The sequence below is a fragment of the Triplophysa rosa genome, linkage group LG6, assembly GCF_024868665.1.
Source record: "Triplophysa rosa linkage group LG6, Trosa_1v2, whole genome shotgun sequence".
NCBI classification, from domain to species: Eukaryota; Metazoa; Chordata; class Actinopteri; order Cypriniformes; family Nemacheilidae; genus Triplophysa; species Triplophysa rosa.
The window spans coordinates 3,741,720-3,757,514 of NC_079895.1; the positions used below are offsets into that span (position 1 = coordinate 3,741,720).

General features: G+C 38.5%; 1 protein-coding gene across 18 annotated transcripts in view; it reads right to left on the minus strand.

The window, feature by feature from the left end:
• Positions 1-15,795, minus strand: part of adarb1b (adenosine deaminase RNA specific B1b) — a 199,845-nt gene that overhangs the window by 19,537 nt on the left and 164,513 nt on the right. The window lies entirely within an intron of this gene.

Genomic DNA, 15,795 nt, shown 5'->3' on the forward strand with positions numbered 1-15,795 from the left:
GAGAGAGAGAGAGAGAGAGAGAGAGAGAGAGAGAGAGAGAGAGAGAGAGAGAGATCATCATTTCTGGTGTTTGCTAATGGAAGAATTAATTTGGCATGTATCTAGTCCCACACAACGTGGTCTGGAGTCTTTACATTTACATTAAATAATTTTTTCCATTTTTTTTATTTCCATACTTTATTTTTTATATTTTATTTTGTATTGTATCCTCTTAGCACCTTATTTTAATTCCACGTTACTGTTTGTTTAATGTTTAATGCTTTGGCAATATTGTAGCCTAAGTAGGCCTACACAAAATCATGATAGTAAATTAACTCCAAAGCGAAAATAATTCAAAATAATATTATTATAAAATAAATAAATAATGCTATAAATTACATTTATTTTATTACCATGCACTTTAAAAAATTAGTAGAATTTAGTGAATTTTTTGTGTTAATTTGTTTTCACTTAAAAATTAAGCAAATTAACACAAATAATTAAGTAAATCCTACTAGTTGTTTTTTAGTCATTAACCTATGACTAAAATTAATTAAACATTAATTAGTCTTAAACAGGAATATTAAACTCTGATTTTATGATGCCATGGTGATAAAGTAGATAGAGTCCTGTTTTTGATGTTATTTGTGAATTTCCTGAAAATATTACACATGCTACCCTTAAATCAGCAGCATTCAGTGTACTGTACTTAAAACTTACATAACAACACAGATGCCCGCATCAGCAAGAAGCAAAATGAAGTATCAGTAAAAACCAAGCTGAATTAATTAATCCAGAGGACAGAAGAGAGCGGATGAGAGGTTAGACGCGGGAATCAAACGGCACTGACTGCGAGGTTAAGCCTACAGTAAGTGTATAAATATTCAGCAGGAGAAACTAATCTTTGAGAGAAAGAGCCGAGCTTGACAGGTCGTAATAGCGGGCGCAGTCTATTGTGACTTTAATATCCATTCGATTAGACCTCATCTTCAGCTGCCTCGGAGGAAAAATACAGTTATTGACATCAACGGGCCTTTAGTCCCTCTCGACACAGATGCCGCTTTCGGTGAGGAGAAAAAAGCGACACAAACACAAAAGGTTAATTCAACACTGCGTTAAAATAGCTCATATAGAAACAGGGATGATATGCGTTGACTTCAACATGAAGGACCGAGAGGTTTTCCAAAAGAAAAGAAAGAATGCAACAGCATAGTTGTCAAACAGACACTTGTATGAGCATATAGAAAATCTGTGATTTCTTCTAAAATAAAAATCTTTCAGTTATTCACCCCAATGTCCTTCAAAACCAGTATATCACTCTTTCTTCTGTGGAACACAAAAGATGATATTTGGAGAAATGGCTCAGTGGTTTTGTTTCTATACTAAGGAAATGAATTTTGTTTGGTCACCAACATTCTTCAAAATATCTCTTGTGTTCTGCAGAAGAAAGAAAACCATACAGGTTTTGTAAAGACATTAGAGTAAATAAATAATGAAATAATTTTCAATTTTGGGTGAACTATCACTTTAAGAGATAGGGTTCAATGTGTTATGCAGAATCTCTAAAGCTTTGGTTTGGTTTAAGGTTGGAAACCTTAGAAACACACGAGTTTGCTCTTAGCAGCACCAGTGGAGCTCGGAGAGGTCCAACCACCTCTGAATGACAAACCCACCATGACCAAGGACAGCTAGGGACGTCAGTTCATTCCAAATAGGTCAAATAATGCACAGCACTGACCAAGGGGAAATCAAAGACAATCCGTCTAATTCAGTCCTGCACTGGAGACATGAGCTGGGTCACACTGCCCGAGGCCGATTCAGTCCATCTGCATTAAACTGCACTGAGAGAATGAATGAATGAGGTTTATCATTATGGTAATGCACAAGAGTAAAACAATGCCATCTGAGACCCACGGACACAGGACCGGTGCATCTGTTGAGGTTTAACAGACCTGTTTTAAAGAGATTTGCAAATCCTATACCAGTGAAAACCAGTTTTCTTACATCTTAATTATTAGGGCCGTCACAATATTAGATGTTCACTGTGATTATCTTGGCCAACATAATTTACTAAAACCGTATTATTGAACATCTATTAAATAAATAATTCTTTAACTTGGTTTATTTTTTGAGTTCTTTTTTGTGGCCAATTAATCATATTGAAAGTATGAGTGTAGGGAGAGAAAGAAAGAGATTTTGTTATCATTGTGGTTCTTACGGCAAAACTGAATGTAAATTATTTAAGATATTATCATGATTAAAATGGACACTATATCGAGAGTCATGTTTTTAATGTCACGTTAATGTCAATACTGGTATACTGTGTGTTGAATATGCATGACTATACACATCCTAATCAATTAATTAAAGGGGAAGTGCAACGGTGTTTCATGCATTCTGACTTCTTTACAATGTTAAACGTGCTGTCTTCTCATGCTTGACATGGTCAACTTGACAAAAACGAGTTGGACGTATGACGAAGTATTTCTGTGCTCGATACACTCCCCCAGCGTTCGTATGGGTTTCGGAAAGTTTTTTTCGAACATGAAAATCTGTTTCGTAACAACGTTTCTTAGTCCCTTATTGGGCAATTCTCCAGGAAAAGCACAACCACGCACGGCAAGGCGAAAGAAATAGCCCGTCCACGCGTCAACCGACCAACGATAGGAAGACCCGCTGACCATCAAGATTGGCTGTGCCGTGTCAAGATTGGCTGCGCTGCGGGCCTGAAGCTGCAGCTCGCTACTCTTGCGATAGTGAGAGAAGTTGAGGTGTGTTTGTTTGTTCACGGCATTTTAGTGATTGATGTTATATAAACGGTGGATATAACGCTGGATTTGGAGATCGTTTGAAACTGATAGATGGAGCGGTGCCAGTGCTTAAAGATGCCGGACATGAACCGCACGCAGTAAGTGAAACTGAGTCATACAGTATGTCTGTGTTTTGTTGGCAATGGGTGCGCACGTGCTTTAGTTCCGCCCCCCCCATCCCCCGCACACGAGTTGTATGTTTTCGGAAATAATCGTTCAGCTGTATCTGTCTTTTATAAATGTGATCAAACTAAAGATTCAACAGATATTGGAAGTGTGCGATACTATTCTGTAAGTACTCAAGATTTTCATGAGATATTCAGAAACTGTCTGAGTTATGGCCCCTTTAACAAAAACAAATAAACAAAATAATAAACAAAAAATAAAAATTCTAATGGTTACACAGCATATATTTGGTGGACAAAATATGTTACTGTAGCGAGGAAGGCGGGGCGAGAGCCGTGGGGCGAGTAAGGCGGGGCCGGCGGCGTAAGTGGCAACGAGTGTCAGCTGTGCGACCGCCGGTCCCCGCATGCCTCACGGGGGAGCTCGGGAGCATAAGAGGACGAGCGACCGGACCATCGAGAGAGAGGACCCGGGCCCGGAAACTGTTAAGTTTGTTTATGTTTGTGTGGCCGGCAGTCGACCGCGAGGTGGCTGCCGGTCTTTTGTTCTTGGATTATTGTTTGTTTATTTTTCATTAAAGTTTGTTAAATGTTCGCCGGTTCCCGCCTCCTTCCTTCCCTACATTGAACTTTGTTACAGTTACATATTAATACTTTTGGGCTAATAGTTGTTTACCAAAACACACTTTCAAAAATTAACTAAATTATGGCTTACATTTTTTTTTCGAAATTATGATTTGATATTAACGCAAAAAAACTGATTGCGTTTTAAATGCATTTAAAAATAATACATTCATAAATCTAGGCAAAATAAATGGATAAATGGTGAACTTGTCACAAAAACCAACATTTCCACCCCTCGATACTAAACCTCAGGCAGTCGATCATAGCTCTGTGCTTTTTCTCCATCTCATTCTTCACAGGCGACACTCTCTTAAGCTAAACTAAATGGCCTAATTAATCTGGTCTAATGGTGGGTGACATCAAATATGCTACCACAATTATTACCCTATTAAAGATTAATATTCCATAAGAAAATTGAAAAGAGTCAGGGGAGTGGTGTTTTGGAGGGAGCATTTGTCTGAGCGGAGCCAAAACTTCACCGGGCGTCAAACGGACCCTTAATTCCCCCCACCCCGCTTTCTTCTCCTCACGCTGGACCGCTAATGGTGTGCGCTGTAATGAGCAGGTCGGAGACTCGCTTTGTGTCTGTCGTTTTTGATTTCGCTTCATCTGCTGTTCTCATTTCCCGCATTAATCCATAAACAGCACTGAGATCAGCTTCAATCTACAAAGGGTGGGAAAGACAAGGCAGATAGGCCGCGACCGTGGTATTTGTAGTCTGCGTATGAAGCACAGGTGAGTGGAGGATGTCGGATTCTTCGGGTTATGATTGTCATTATCTCAGACTCAGATGGCAAAGCCCACAAACATCGCCTTGGACTGTCTAAAAATACTGGACACAGGGCCTTCCAAAAAATTGGAAGTGCCAATCACACTGTGACAGATATTCTGTCCATGTGGTGTTTGCTAAACTTGTCTCTGGACATTAGAGTCTGGCATTTGTTTTACATTTGACCTGTTTTTTTCCTGGTTACTGAACTCTCTGTTTGCACAGCTGTGTCAGATCCATGCGTCTGACTGCGCACCATCCAGACACAGTTTAACCAGCAGCTGGACGCACACCAGTTCATTAATTTTACTGGTCAAACATACTGCTCAAATACAGACCCACCACCAGCTCTTTTTGCATGTGGGTTAGACAGCTAGCCGGTTTTTATTAATAACAAGACACTGCAAAAGCGACATTTTCTGCAAAAAAAAAAAAAAAACCCAGAGAAAGTGCAATACAACATGAAACTACAATATGAAATTGAAAAACTAGCAAACAAGCTGATCTGGCTGGTGAAAAGTGCCGGACTGTGGAAAAATAGCTATTTGAGAGACATAGCACTTTTTGATCTGTAGATCATTTGTTCGGTGTAGCTGTATGGAAGAGACACAGAGCATCTTGATGTCAGCAGCCATGCAGTTTTCACACTGACAGCGTTTCTGCTGTAAAACAGGCTGGAGATTTATTAAACAGTTGTGGGTCATTTTTTAATTTATGGATATGAGCCAGAAAAGGATGATTGAGAGCTATTAGCTTTTTAAGGTGAACCCTAAGGTGAACACTACTAAAATAATTGTTAGAAAGAAAAATAGATGGCATTGTAGTATGCAAAGAATTTTATAAAATATATTCTTGAACAAAAATTAAAAAATAAAACGGTGTTCAACAATTACATGATGCATCTTAAAACCATTTTTTAATTCTGCTGCTCATATGTGTTTTACAGCCGCGGAAAAAATTAGGAGACCATTCCAAATGTTAATTTAATCAGCATTCTAGATGTACTGTGGCCATTCCAGTGCAGTGTCAGGAGCGACAAAGTCATCCAACAGCAATGTGAAAGACTGACAGCATGACAAGACACATGAAAACTGTGATACAAATCAAGGTTATCGCATAAAAAATAATTTTTGAACTTTACCTAAATACATGTAAAAATATTACTGTTGCATTGCTTAAAGTCACCATGAACCAGAAGTTGCGATCGTTTTTACTTCCTAATTCTGACACATTTCCGAGTGAAACGGAATTTCGAATGACAAAAAAATAGTGGGCCTGGCTTGTTTTTTCACTGCAATTTGATGAACTGTATAAAAAAGTGCATTGTCAGATTTAAAAGATAATGAAGATTATGAGGGCATATGAATTTTAAAAAGATAATGACCCACATTGATAAGCTATTTATAATAAACGCCATATTTTTGAAAAAATAAGAATTGTAATTTTTTTATTTCACTGTGACTTTAAAAGTGAATATGAACTTGTTTTCTTTGCAGTATTTGAGACCTGAAAAAAACACAGAGCATCTTTTCTGTTATTTTGACCTGTTTCTCCGACTTTCATTTTCTGCAAATGAATGCAAATAGAAACAATATTTTATTTGAAATTTGGAAAAAATATTGTTAGTTCACAGAATGAAACAAAAATGTTCATTTTATCTAAACACATACCTACAAATCGTAAATTCAGAAAAACTGAAAATAATTTTGAAATGGTCTCTTAGTTTTTTCTGTGGCTGTGTGTAACCTGTTGAAATCTGTGCCAAAATGAAATCGGACATTTAATCTTACACAGGTGTGAATTGTAGGTACACTCATTGTGACTTTCAAGGTTTTTTCTTCCACCATCTAAACGTCTTGTGGATTTTTTTGCATAAAAATGACATGCAGTAGAGGATGATCTAGTTTAAGCCATCATAAATAAGAGATCATTTCCTCAGAGATTTGACCTTTAGCAAACCTCTCTCTCAATTCTCATCCTGTAATTTGGTTTAGCAGAGAGAGCGGACTGATGTGTTTCAGAATAAAAGCACATTTCTTAAGTCTGATGAGAAAATCAAACTAAAAAGGGCCAGTCGTTCTGAAATAAGATTATAATGGCATCAGCCATCTCTTATTCAAATGAAGACTTGTCTGCACGAGTTGACAGGGGTCTGAATTTTTGAGCAGGACACAGACATTCATACGGTGTCAACATCACATCTACAGAAGAGCTAGCTGGAGAGAGGAGTGAGATTTCTGCAGGTAGGGCCATTCACCACGAGCTGGAAGCACACTGTGTAATTTTGCCAGAATGGTCTGTGACTGGTATTGATGGACGGGTGAAGGATGACACGCCCCCAGCGCTCTGGTCCTTACACCTGAGAACATTCTTACATGCCTTTAACTACAGCTGTCATGTGTCACGCTGTTTGGGTGAACAAAAAGAGAAGAAAATAGAGAGCGATGGTCCCACATTCACAGAAAACCACAAGCATTTCCACTCCACATAAACTCAAGTTGTGACTAATTTAGGAGTACATGTCATTCAAGAGTAAAGTGCTTAAAAAAACCTTGTGGATCTGTTCTGGAAGGCATAGAGCACTACGTTGTTTTACAACTGTATTTTAAACTTTTTTTATAAGAATCAGACTTATACAAACAACAGAAAATGTACATCTTTATATATTTTATGCTGAAACATTAGGCACTTGTTTTGTGTGCAAAGCGCTTTGAGTGTCACACAAGCTCAGCTATTTTTTATGCATTTGGCAGACGCTTTAATCCAAAGCGATTTACATTGCATTATACTATACATTGCATCCGAGTATGTGCATTCCCCTATATCGAACCCATGACCTTGGCGTTGCTACCGCCATGCTCTAACCACTGAGCCACAGGAAAGTCTATAATATATATCAAAAATATCAAACGGACAAATAAAGCTTCTCCAAAGCCAATATGAAAAACGTGCCTCATTACAAACTACTAAGGGAGCTTATAAACTCCAAAGTACTGCAAAGTTAAGTGCACTTTAAAGGAATAGTTCGCCCAAAAATGAACATTCTTTCATTATTTACATTATTTACGTCTACACAACACAAAATAAGATATTTTGAAGAATGTCGGTAGCCAAAACAACACTGGACCCCATTGACTTCCATTGTATGGACACAAAACCACTGACACGTTTCTCAAAATATCTTTAGTGTTCCACAGCACAAAGAGTCACATACAGATTTTGAACAACATTAAGGTAAATAAGTGATGACCATTTTTATTTTTGAGTGAATTATGCCTTTAATGCCTACAAATGGGTGGCTTTATTATTATTACATATTCCACCTTTTTGAAAGTGCACGGTCCTCTGTCAGCTCGAGCCAAACAGCAGCCCTCAGGACAAATGAATTCAGCTCTCCAAATAAATTTAATAATAGCACTGCTGATATGAGCTTCCTCTCTCCGCCTGCCTGAACGCCAATTACTGCGCTCTAATAGAGTGCTGCGGGGCAGGGTGGCCTAAAGCCCAACACATGTCAGCAGGTGATGGAACGCAGACCTACACCCAGACCAGAGATTTCAGCACCACGGACAGAGACGCGGTCACAAAACCTATACACAAAAATCACATCTCAGGTTCTGTAAACCTCACACAAACCTCTGAGGAGAGAAGTAAATTTCTTTATATCGAGCGCGAAGGTAATGCACATTAGATTTGCCTACAAATTAGCATGGGAGATTTGTTATAATACACATAAGTTTTCAGGATCCTCTTTGAGACCTAGAACATCAGATGCAGATACAAGGAACGCTACCCGTGTCCTAAACATGAACAATATGTTGTATGAAATTGAATACGCAGTGTAAATGATGCCGTTTGTACCCTTGCGAGGAAGACAATTTTAAGGCTGGACTTCCTGAAACTTTAATGAAATACCTCTGTTCTACATCATTAGATTTGGCATTATGGTTTCCTTGGAAGTCAGTCTGAAGCTAGTTCTCTTAGAAGAAAACCTTCACATAATAAACACTGTTTGTTTATTCATCGACTGACCAGGCAGCCGCCCCAGGCTTCAGACACAGCCTCTCTCTTTAGATGCAAAGGGTTTTAATTAAAATTCTTCCGCTTTGGAGTTCTGCTGTTGAAGTATTTAGAGTTCAGTCAGTGTGAAGATTTTCCAAGCAGTGGATTTCTGATTCTGGTTCTGAGAAGCTGATTTCCTGGAGCCAGAGCTGAAGGCTGAGATTCTTTTATTGTGTTAGTGGATTTAATATTTGACAGCTGACTGTTCATCACATGGCGGCGGAGTTGAAAGAATGGCAGGGCGGGGATGAATTTTTTATTTGATGGTTTTACGTGAGATTGCTTTTCACGGAGAAGAGAGAGGTGAGCGGAGATGTGAAAAGAGGGAGGTGTGGCGGATCACCTTCAACACCTGCAGACCCAACATGCAGACACAAGCAAACAGCAAGAAACTTCACACACAGATGAACAGAAAAACGTCTCGTACAAACAAATATTGGAGTAACAAAGTCACGAAACAGAAATTTGAAAGACTGCATGAAAGTTGTGAAAAAAATCAGGCTTACACAATCAAACATTCACTTTTGAACTGTTCCTAAAATAAATATAAAAACATAAGTATTGTGTTATTAAAACAGGAATTTTAACTTTTTTTGTTTGCAGTGTTCAAGATCTGCAAACCTTGCGTCTTTTTTGTTATTTTCACCAGTTTGTCCCATTTCCAATAGTCTTCCAATAAATGCAAATAAAAAAAACATTTTAATTTGAAAGTGGGGAGAAATGTTATCACTACTTGCATGAACAAAATGACCATTTTACTTAAACACGTACCTATAAATAGTAAATTCAGAAAACTTAAAAAGAATTTGATTTTACTTAAAGTCCCAGTGAAATTAAAAATGACAATTCTTATTTTTTCATGAAATATTGCAGCGTTTTTTGTAAATAGATTATCAATGTGGGTTATTCTCTTTTTAAAATTTGTGTGCCCTCGATCTTTAGTTAAAATCTGAAAATGCACTTCCTCCCTGTAATGACTATCCATCTTAAATGAAGTGTGTAAGACGGCTTGGGCGGAGCATCCATTAACTCCTCCCCTTTAACTGTCAGTCTGCTGCCAGTTCCATTTCAAAATGCAGAACAAAACAAAGAGAACGATGAAAGCCACGCCCACTATTTTTCTCATTAGAAATTCCATTGCACTCGGAAATGCATCAACATACGGAAGTAAAAACGAAGACAACTTCCGGTTCACGGGGACTTTAAAACAGCATCATAAAATAGCAGATACTGCTATTCTGCATCAATTCACCAAGCTGCACTGTTGCTAGGCAACCGTAAACGTAAAAACAATTCCTGTTGCGCCTACCAACACACATTAAAAACCAAATTTAAGACACAGCCCACATTTTTACATTTCTACATAGATGAACAAAACCACGACAAACTGTATTCTTAAAAATATTCCATGCAGCCAAGCCCTACAACTAATACATCTCCACCGCCCATCTTGCATGTGCTGTCAGGTATAAATCAACTTCATGTGTGGCTATGAAAGCCCGGGCATCGCAGGAAGGGGAATAAATGGCTGCCCTCCGAGAGTCTATCATTCCAAGGTCGAGTGACCGCCACACAGCTGACAGCCCACCTCTCTCCTCACAGCCCAACTCTCAAGATTTAACAGATGCCTCTAGATTCTTTCATTCCTCTGATCCCCCTTCAAATCTGACCTCCATCAAGAATGAAAAAATACAGCCCAATGCTGCTGAATGTTGCTTTAGTCTGTGCTGAGCAATGGATTTATGCACTATATTAGCTAAACTTACAAGGAGACTTTTGCTTTTAGACTCGTGCAGGAAAGTTCGAAATCTGCCCGCTGAAACAGTTTACTAGGTTGCAAATCACAAGAGCCACATTGTTGCGCCTAAGTCAGAACGTCTGAAACTTGAATACAAGAAAAAAATGACAAAAGAAATCTGAGTAAATCCTTTTAAATGTGATGCAATAAAATGCAATTAATGTTACTGAATGTTTCTCAACCACATGATTTGAAGGGTTTCTTTGAAAGACGCTGCTTTCCAGAGAGACAAATACGCTGAGGTATTTCTGCTCAATGTTATGGTATTTAAAGGATTATAGCAAAATGAATGAGGAAAACAGAAAAGTAATAAAAAGCTGGCCCAAATATCATTACGCAGCAGAGAACCAGCACTGATTATGTAAAAAATGTAATAACCACAGCTCAATATATAAACTCAGCTTGTTTTAATTCAATTAAAGGGTTGTTCAAATCGCATGCATTATTGGATTCAAACCAGTGATTCGCAGCGCAACGGGACGAAACAGAATGCAACTGATGTGTTTTTACACTTTGAACCGTTTTAACTTAACACGTGATAAATAGCTGTGGATCTCTATTCAAATCATTAAAAAGCGGAAAAATATTTCTAAGAAAGCAGAAGTGACTTAAGTGTTCACCCTCATCAACTCCAACGGCCTTGGTTTTGAATGTAACCAGCAGCCTTGATTTTGGACGGCCTTGTCCTTTTTGATATACATGAAGTAGGGCAAAGCCTGTTTTGTCTAGCATTTTCGTAAGCACAGGTTTCAGCGTGTTAAATAAAATCCTAAATGAATGCAAAGAGTTGTGAAAATGGGAAAGGGCGTCAGATCTGCGTAGAGACGCCTCTTAAAGGGGCAGCATTGTTAAACCTGCTGCTGTGACTCCTGTCACTAATGTTAATCAAAGAACAAAAGAAAAGAGGAAATCAATGTGTTTTGTAGCTTTACTTCTGTATTTAATTTAGAATTTAGCATTAAAGGCTTTAAAGTGTTTCAGGACTTAATTCAATTTCTGTATATTTCCTACCTGTTAGACATGATAACCCTCAATTATACTGCACCTCAATGTTGAACGGCTATAATTAATGTTAAAATAAAGAAAAAATAATCAATTTAATGGAGACATCAGTTGCAGTCCTAATATCAAAATGTTGGCTTTCATTCATAAAACGACGCTGTTAAAGAAATCTGTTGTTTCTACATTAATTTGGAGATTAAATGTGAAATTATTAGAATTTACTTATTTAAAAAAATGAATGTTATGTGCGATTAATCGTGATTAATCACAGAAAACAGTGTGATTAATCAGATTAATTTTTTTAATCGATTGACAGCCCTACAAAAACATAATCGAACGCGAGTCGAAGACAAAGAGAATGAGAGAGAGTGGACATCGGTGTTAATGGAGAGATATGTGAAATGTGCAAAAGTTCAGCACACAGCCCAAACCATCACGGCAGCCCCTGTGTGGCCTAACACAGATGGATAGATCCACAGTCAGTGAAGAAATGAGGGCCCTTCCCGAAATGGAGAAGCATTCACCTCCATTACAGCCCCAGATCTTTCAGATCTATATTTTCTTCCCTCTGTCTAGCTCACTTTTGTTATGTGGAAAATGTGGAAAAGATAAATACAAATATATATATAATATTTATAAAGGTAATGGTAACTTGGGTATAAATATGTCTACAATCATGAAAATTATGAGACACTTATTACACTGTAATCAGCAAATAAGCAAAAAATGACGCTTGAAACTGCTCAGTGACACGGACACTTTTTTGTAAAACTTTTAAATGATGTATGTTGTAAAATAATGGCTTCTGTTTTAGTGTGTGTTCTCATATGGCACAAGGTGTCCAAGTCTTCCCACAAATGTGAATTCTGGTCTCAGTACCCATACAGCAAACTTAATGTGCTACACGTACGGTGGACGCCGAACGGCCGAGCACCTAATGGAGAGGGTCCCGGCGGACGGGGCGGGCTGTCGCTCTGCCTGATAAGAACTGATGGGGCGGGCATGCTGGGAAGAGGTGCGCAGCCACCTCTGAGCACCCTGCGAACAGCCAAACCCCCATTCGGCTGGCACCATGGCAACCGTGCGGCACTGACAACATCTAGCTCTATTATTGAATTTCAGCGCTTTAATGACCAATAACAGATTTGAATTAGTCTGCCAACATTCATTTTTTCCTCGCAGTAAATTACAGGGTTTTTAGACCGTGGGCACATTAGGAGTCCCTGCAAAATAGCCAGCGACGAGACACTTTGATAAAGTGATTCCTAATATCTGCTGCTTGATAAATGAGACCGCTGTTCTATAGAGGCCTGCAGCTGCCAGACGTGTACCACAGAGAGACCACAGCAAAGACATAAACCACACAGAGGTTCGTACATGTAATTATACAGAGTATAACAAGAGTATTTCATACAAGCGCGAGAGAGAGAGAAAGCGAGAGAGAAAGCGAGAGAGAAAGCGAGAGAGAGAGAGAGAGAGAGAGAGAGAGAGAGAGAGAGAGAGAGAGAGAAGCAGAGAGAGAGAGAGAGAGAGAGAGAGAGAGAGAGAGAGAGAGAGAGAGAGAGAGAGAGAGAGAGAGAGAGAGAGATGCTCTGCTAATGAGCAGATCGCTCGCCACTAATTGCTGTTAACTTGCGATGCAGACCTGCTAGCGAGAAAGTTTGGAAGTTCAGAAAATAGTTCAGACTGTTGAGAACTTTTCATCAATATAATTTATTCTATTGGAACATTTGGACATGGACTCTGAAAGGCTCTTAATTTTGACCTATGACACCATATGAATGTAAAAAGATTTTAGCATGAATATTAGGCTAATACGTAGTCTGAATACTTGATTCTGATTGAAAATCCATTTATACAATCTCTAGCTGTCAATTATCCCTTACTTAAGACTTAAACAATTAAGGCCCGGTTTCATAGATAAGGCTTAGCCTAAGTCAGGACTATGCCTTAGTTAATTTAGGCTACTCAAGTCGCTTTTATTAAAATGCCTTACAAGAAACCATTACTGATGTGCATCTTGAGACAAAACAATGGCACTGATATATTTTAAGATATGTCTGGGCAAGTTATTTTCAGTTAGGACAGCTCAAAATTTATTTTAGTCTGGGACTAGTCTTAAGCCTTGTCTGTGAAACCGGGATCTTTTTTATTTATTTAAAATAATAGTAAATATATCAAAACTATGAAAATTAATATAAATAAATAAATGAGTAAATACATTTTAACTTGTATTTTGTCATCTTCGGTGTAGTATATAATACGTTCCGTCTTGAATTTACAGAACTATTCTGGCATTTTCTCTGCAATTTTAGTTTCGTAATGCAAGAAACGATTATGTTTGAACAATTATATTTTTGTCTACAAAACATGCATTTAAGCATATACCTTCAGATTAAAAGATTTATATGGTCATGAGAAACATTTCACTCAAGTGACCCCAAACTTTTGAATGGTGGTGTATTTTGCTCAAATCTATGCTTATTAAAGCACAACCACAAAAAACTTGAATAAATGACTAGTCAGTAATTGAACTTGATGACCCCTGCATTATGTTGTGAGAATTGACCTAGCACCCTGAAGCATGACAAATTGCTTCAAAATCTCGGTTATGAACACGGATTAAACCCTGGAGGGTTTACAACCTGCTGTGCAAGAATAGTTCTGTTTCTGTTTAATCCCCAGCTTTCCCAAGCTACACTGGCCAGCCGGGAAAGTTTGCTGGTCTCAGCACGATGTATCATCTTCTTTCTGACTCTCTCTCTGCCTATTCTCCTCGCCTCAGCGCTCTCGCTGCTCATAACAGATGACTATCGCTGTAGCCCTAATTCAAGGCCAGGTCAGTTACTCCAATATCCACAGGAGAAGGCGGCATGTGTGTGGATGTGTGTACTGGATTAGCCGCTGAATTTTACACCCGATGGCTGGCTGTGGTATTAACAGGTTTGAAGGTAACGGTTGATGGACGGGCAGGAGCGCTGAGCGACTGAACCAACGGAGGGAGAAAAGGAAACAGTCTACAGACACACGTGCTGGTGGTGTCGACGCAGACCCACATGTTTCCCATCAGCCCCTCTGATGAACGAGGATACGAACGAACGGATGAACATAAACAGAAAACAAAAAAGAGCAAACAAATACAAATAACAGAACAAGAAAACAGAGAACAAAAGCACTGGGATAACAAAACAAACTAAATGAAGAACAAAGGAAACAAGAAACATAAGAATGAAGAAAAAAAAACAGAACAAAGAGAAGATAAAGGTCAAAGAAAAGCTACAATTTGCTAAAATAAAGAAAGACATTTACTATTAAACCACATTAAGGAAGGAAAGGAGGAAAGAGGGAAGGAAGGAAGGAGGAAGGGAGGAGGAAGGGAGGAAGGAAGGAAGGGAGGAAGGAAGGAAGGAAGGGAGGGAGAGAGGGAGGGAGGAAAGAAGGAAGGAAGGAGGAAAGAAGGAAGGAAGGAGGAAGGAAAGAAGGAAAGAAGGAAGAAGGAAAGAAGGAGGTTTTTAATAATGAAAGATAAAGTAAGGGAGCTAAACATCAAAATTATGAACTGTGAGGCTGTCTTAATTTTAAGATGATATTTAAGACAGCAGGATTCTTCTTCATTTCTTTCCTAAGATCAAGTTTTTTTTAGGAATAAGAAGAAAAAGAAAGAAAGGAAGGAAGGAAGGAAGGAAGGAAGGAAGGAAGGAAGAAAGAAAGAAAGAAAGAAAGAAAGAAAGAAAGAAAGAAAGAAAGAAAGAAAGAAAGAAAGAAAGGAAGGAGGGAGGGAGGGAGGGAGGAAAGAAGGAAGGAAGGAGGGAGGAAAGAAGGAAGGAGGAAAGAAGGAAGGAGGAAAGAAGGAAGGAAGGAGGAAAGAAGGAAGGAAGGAAGGAAGGGAAAGAAAGAAAGAAAGATGTTTATACATTTTGAAACTGATATTAGTGGAATTAGTGGACCACTTTTGTTTATTAGCCAAGCAAAATTATATTAGCCTATGATGATAACCTAAAAACAACGTTAAGAAAACTATATTAAGATGTTAAGAAAAATTCTTGACAAATAGTATTGAAGAGATAGAACCTTAAAAAAATAGTATCTTAGAAAGTCTAAAGAGATATGTCTTTTGTCACTGTTTAACTGCTGCGTTCATACAGTACAGCGTAAGACAATGAGGAGAGGAAGGGCGATCTTCCTCAGATACACCATCATGAGATCCGTTCAGTCCATCAGAAAAGCCTCATTTGCTTCAGTGTGCTGGCTGGGCAGAAAGCTCCTCCACATGTCATCAGAGACCCATTAGAGAGGCTATATATGACATGACTGCATAAGACACATTATTCAAACTGAACGGATTCTCTGCTTGGGTTACTAATGCTAATTTGGACACAGACAATGTCAGGTTTGTGACGGTCAGGACTCTAGGGGTTGCACGGATAGGTGAGTTCTGCTATTAGATAGGTAAAGTTTCCAGTGAACTCCATCACGGATTGCAATAGAATTAGTGCTTACATGCAGGTACATGCCAAAAAACTGGTCTCAAGTACTGCCCATACCCTGCAACTTGCTGCAAGAGCATTAAAAAAATCAATCAAATGAGACTTAAATATGGCGACACATCGATAACTTTGAATCTCA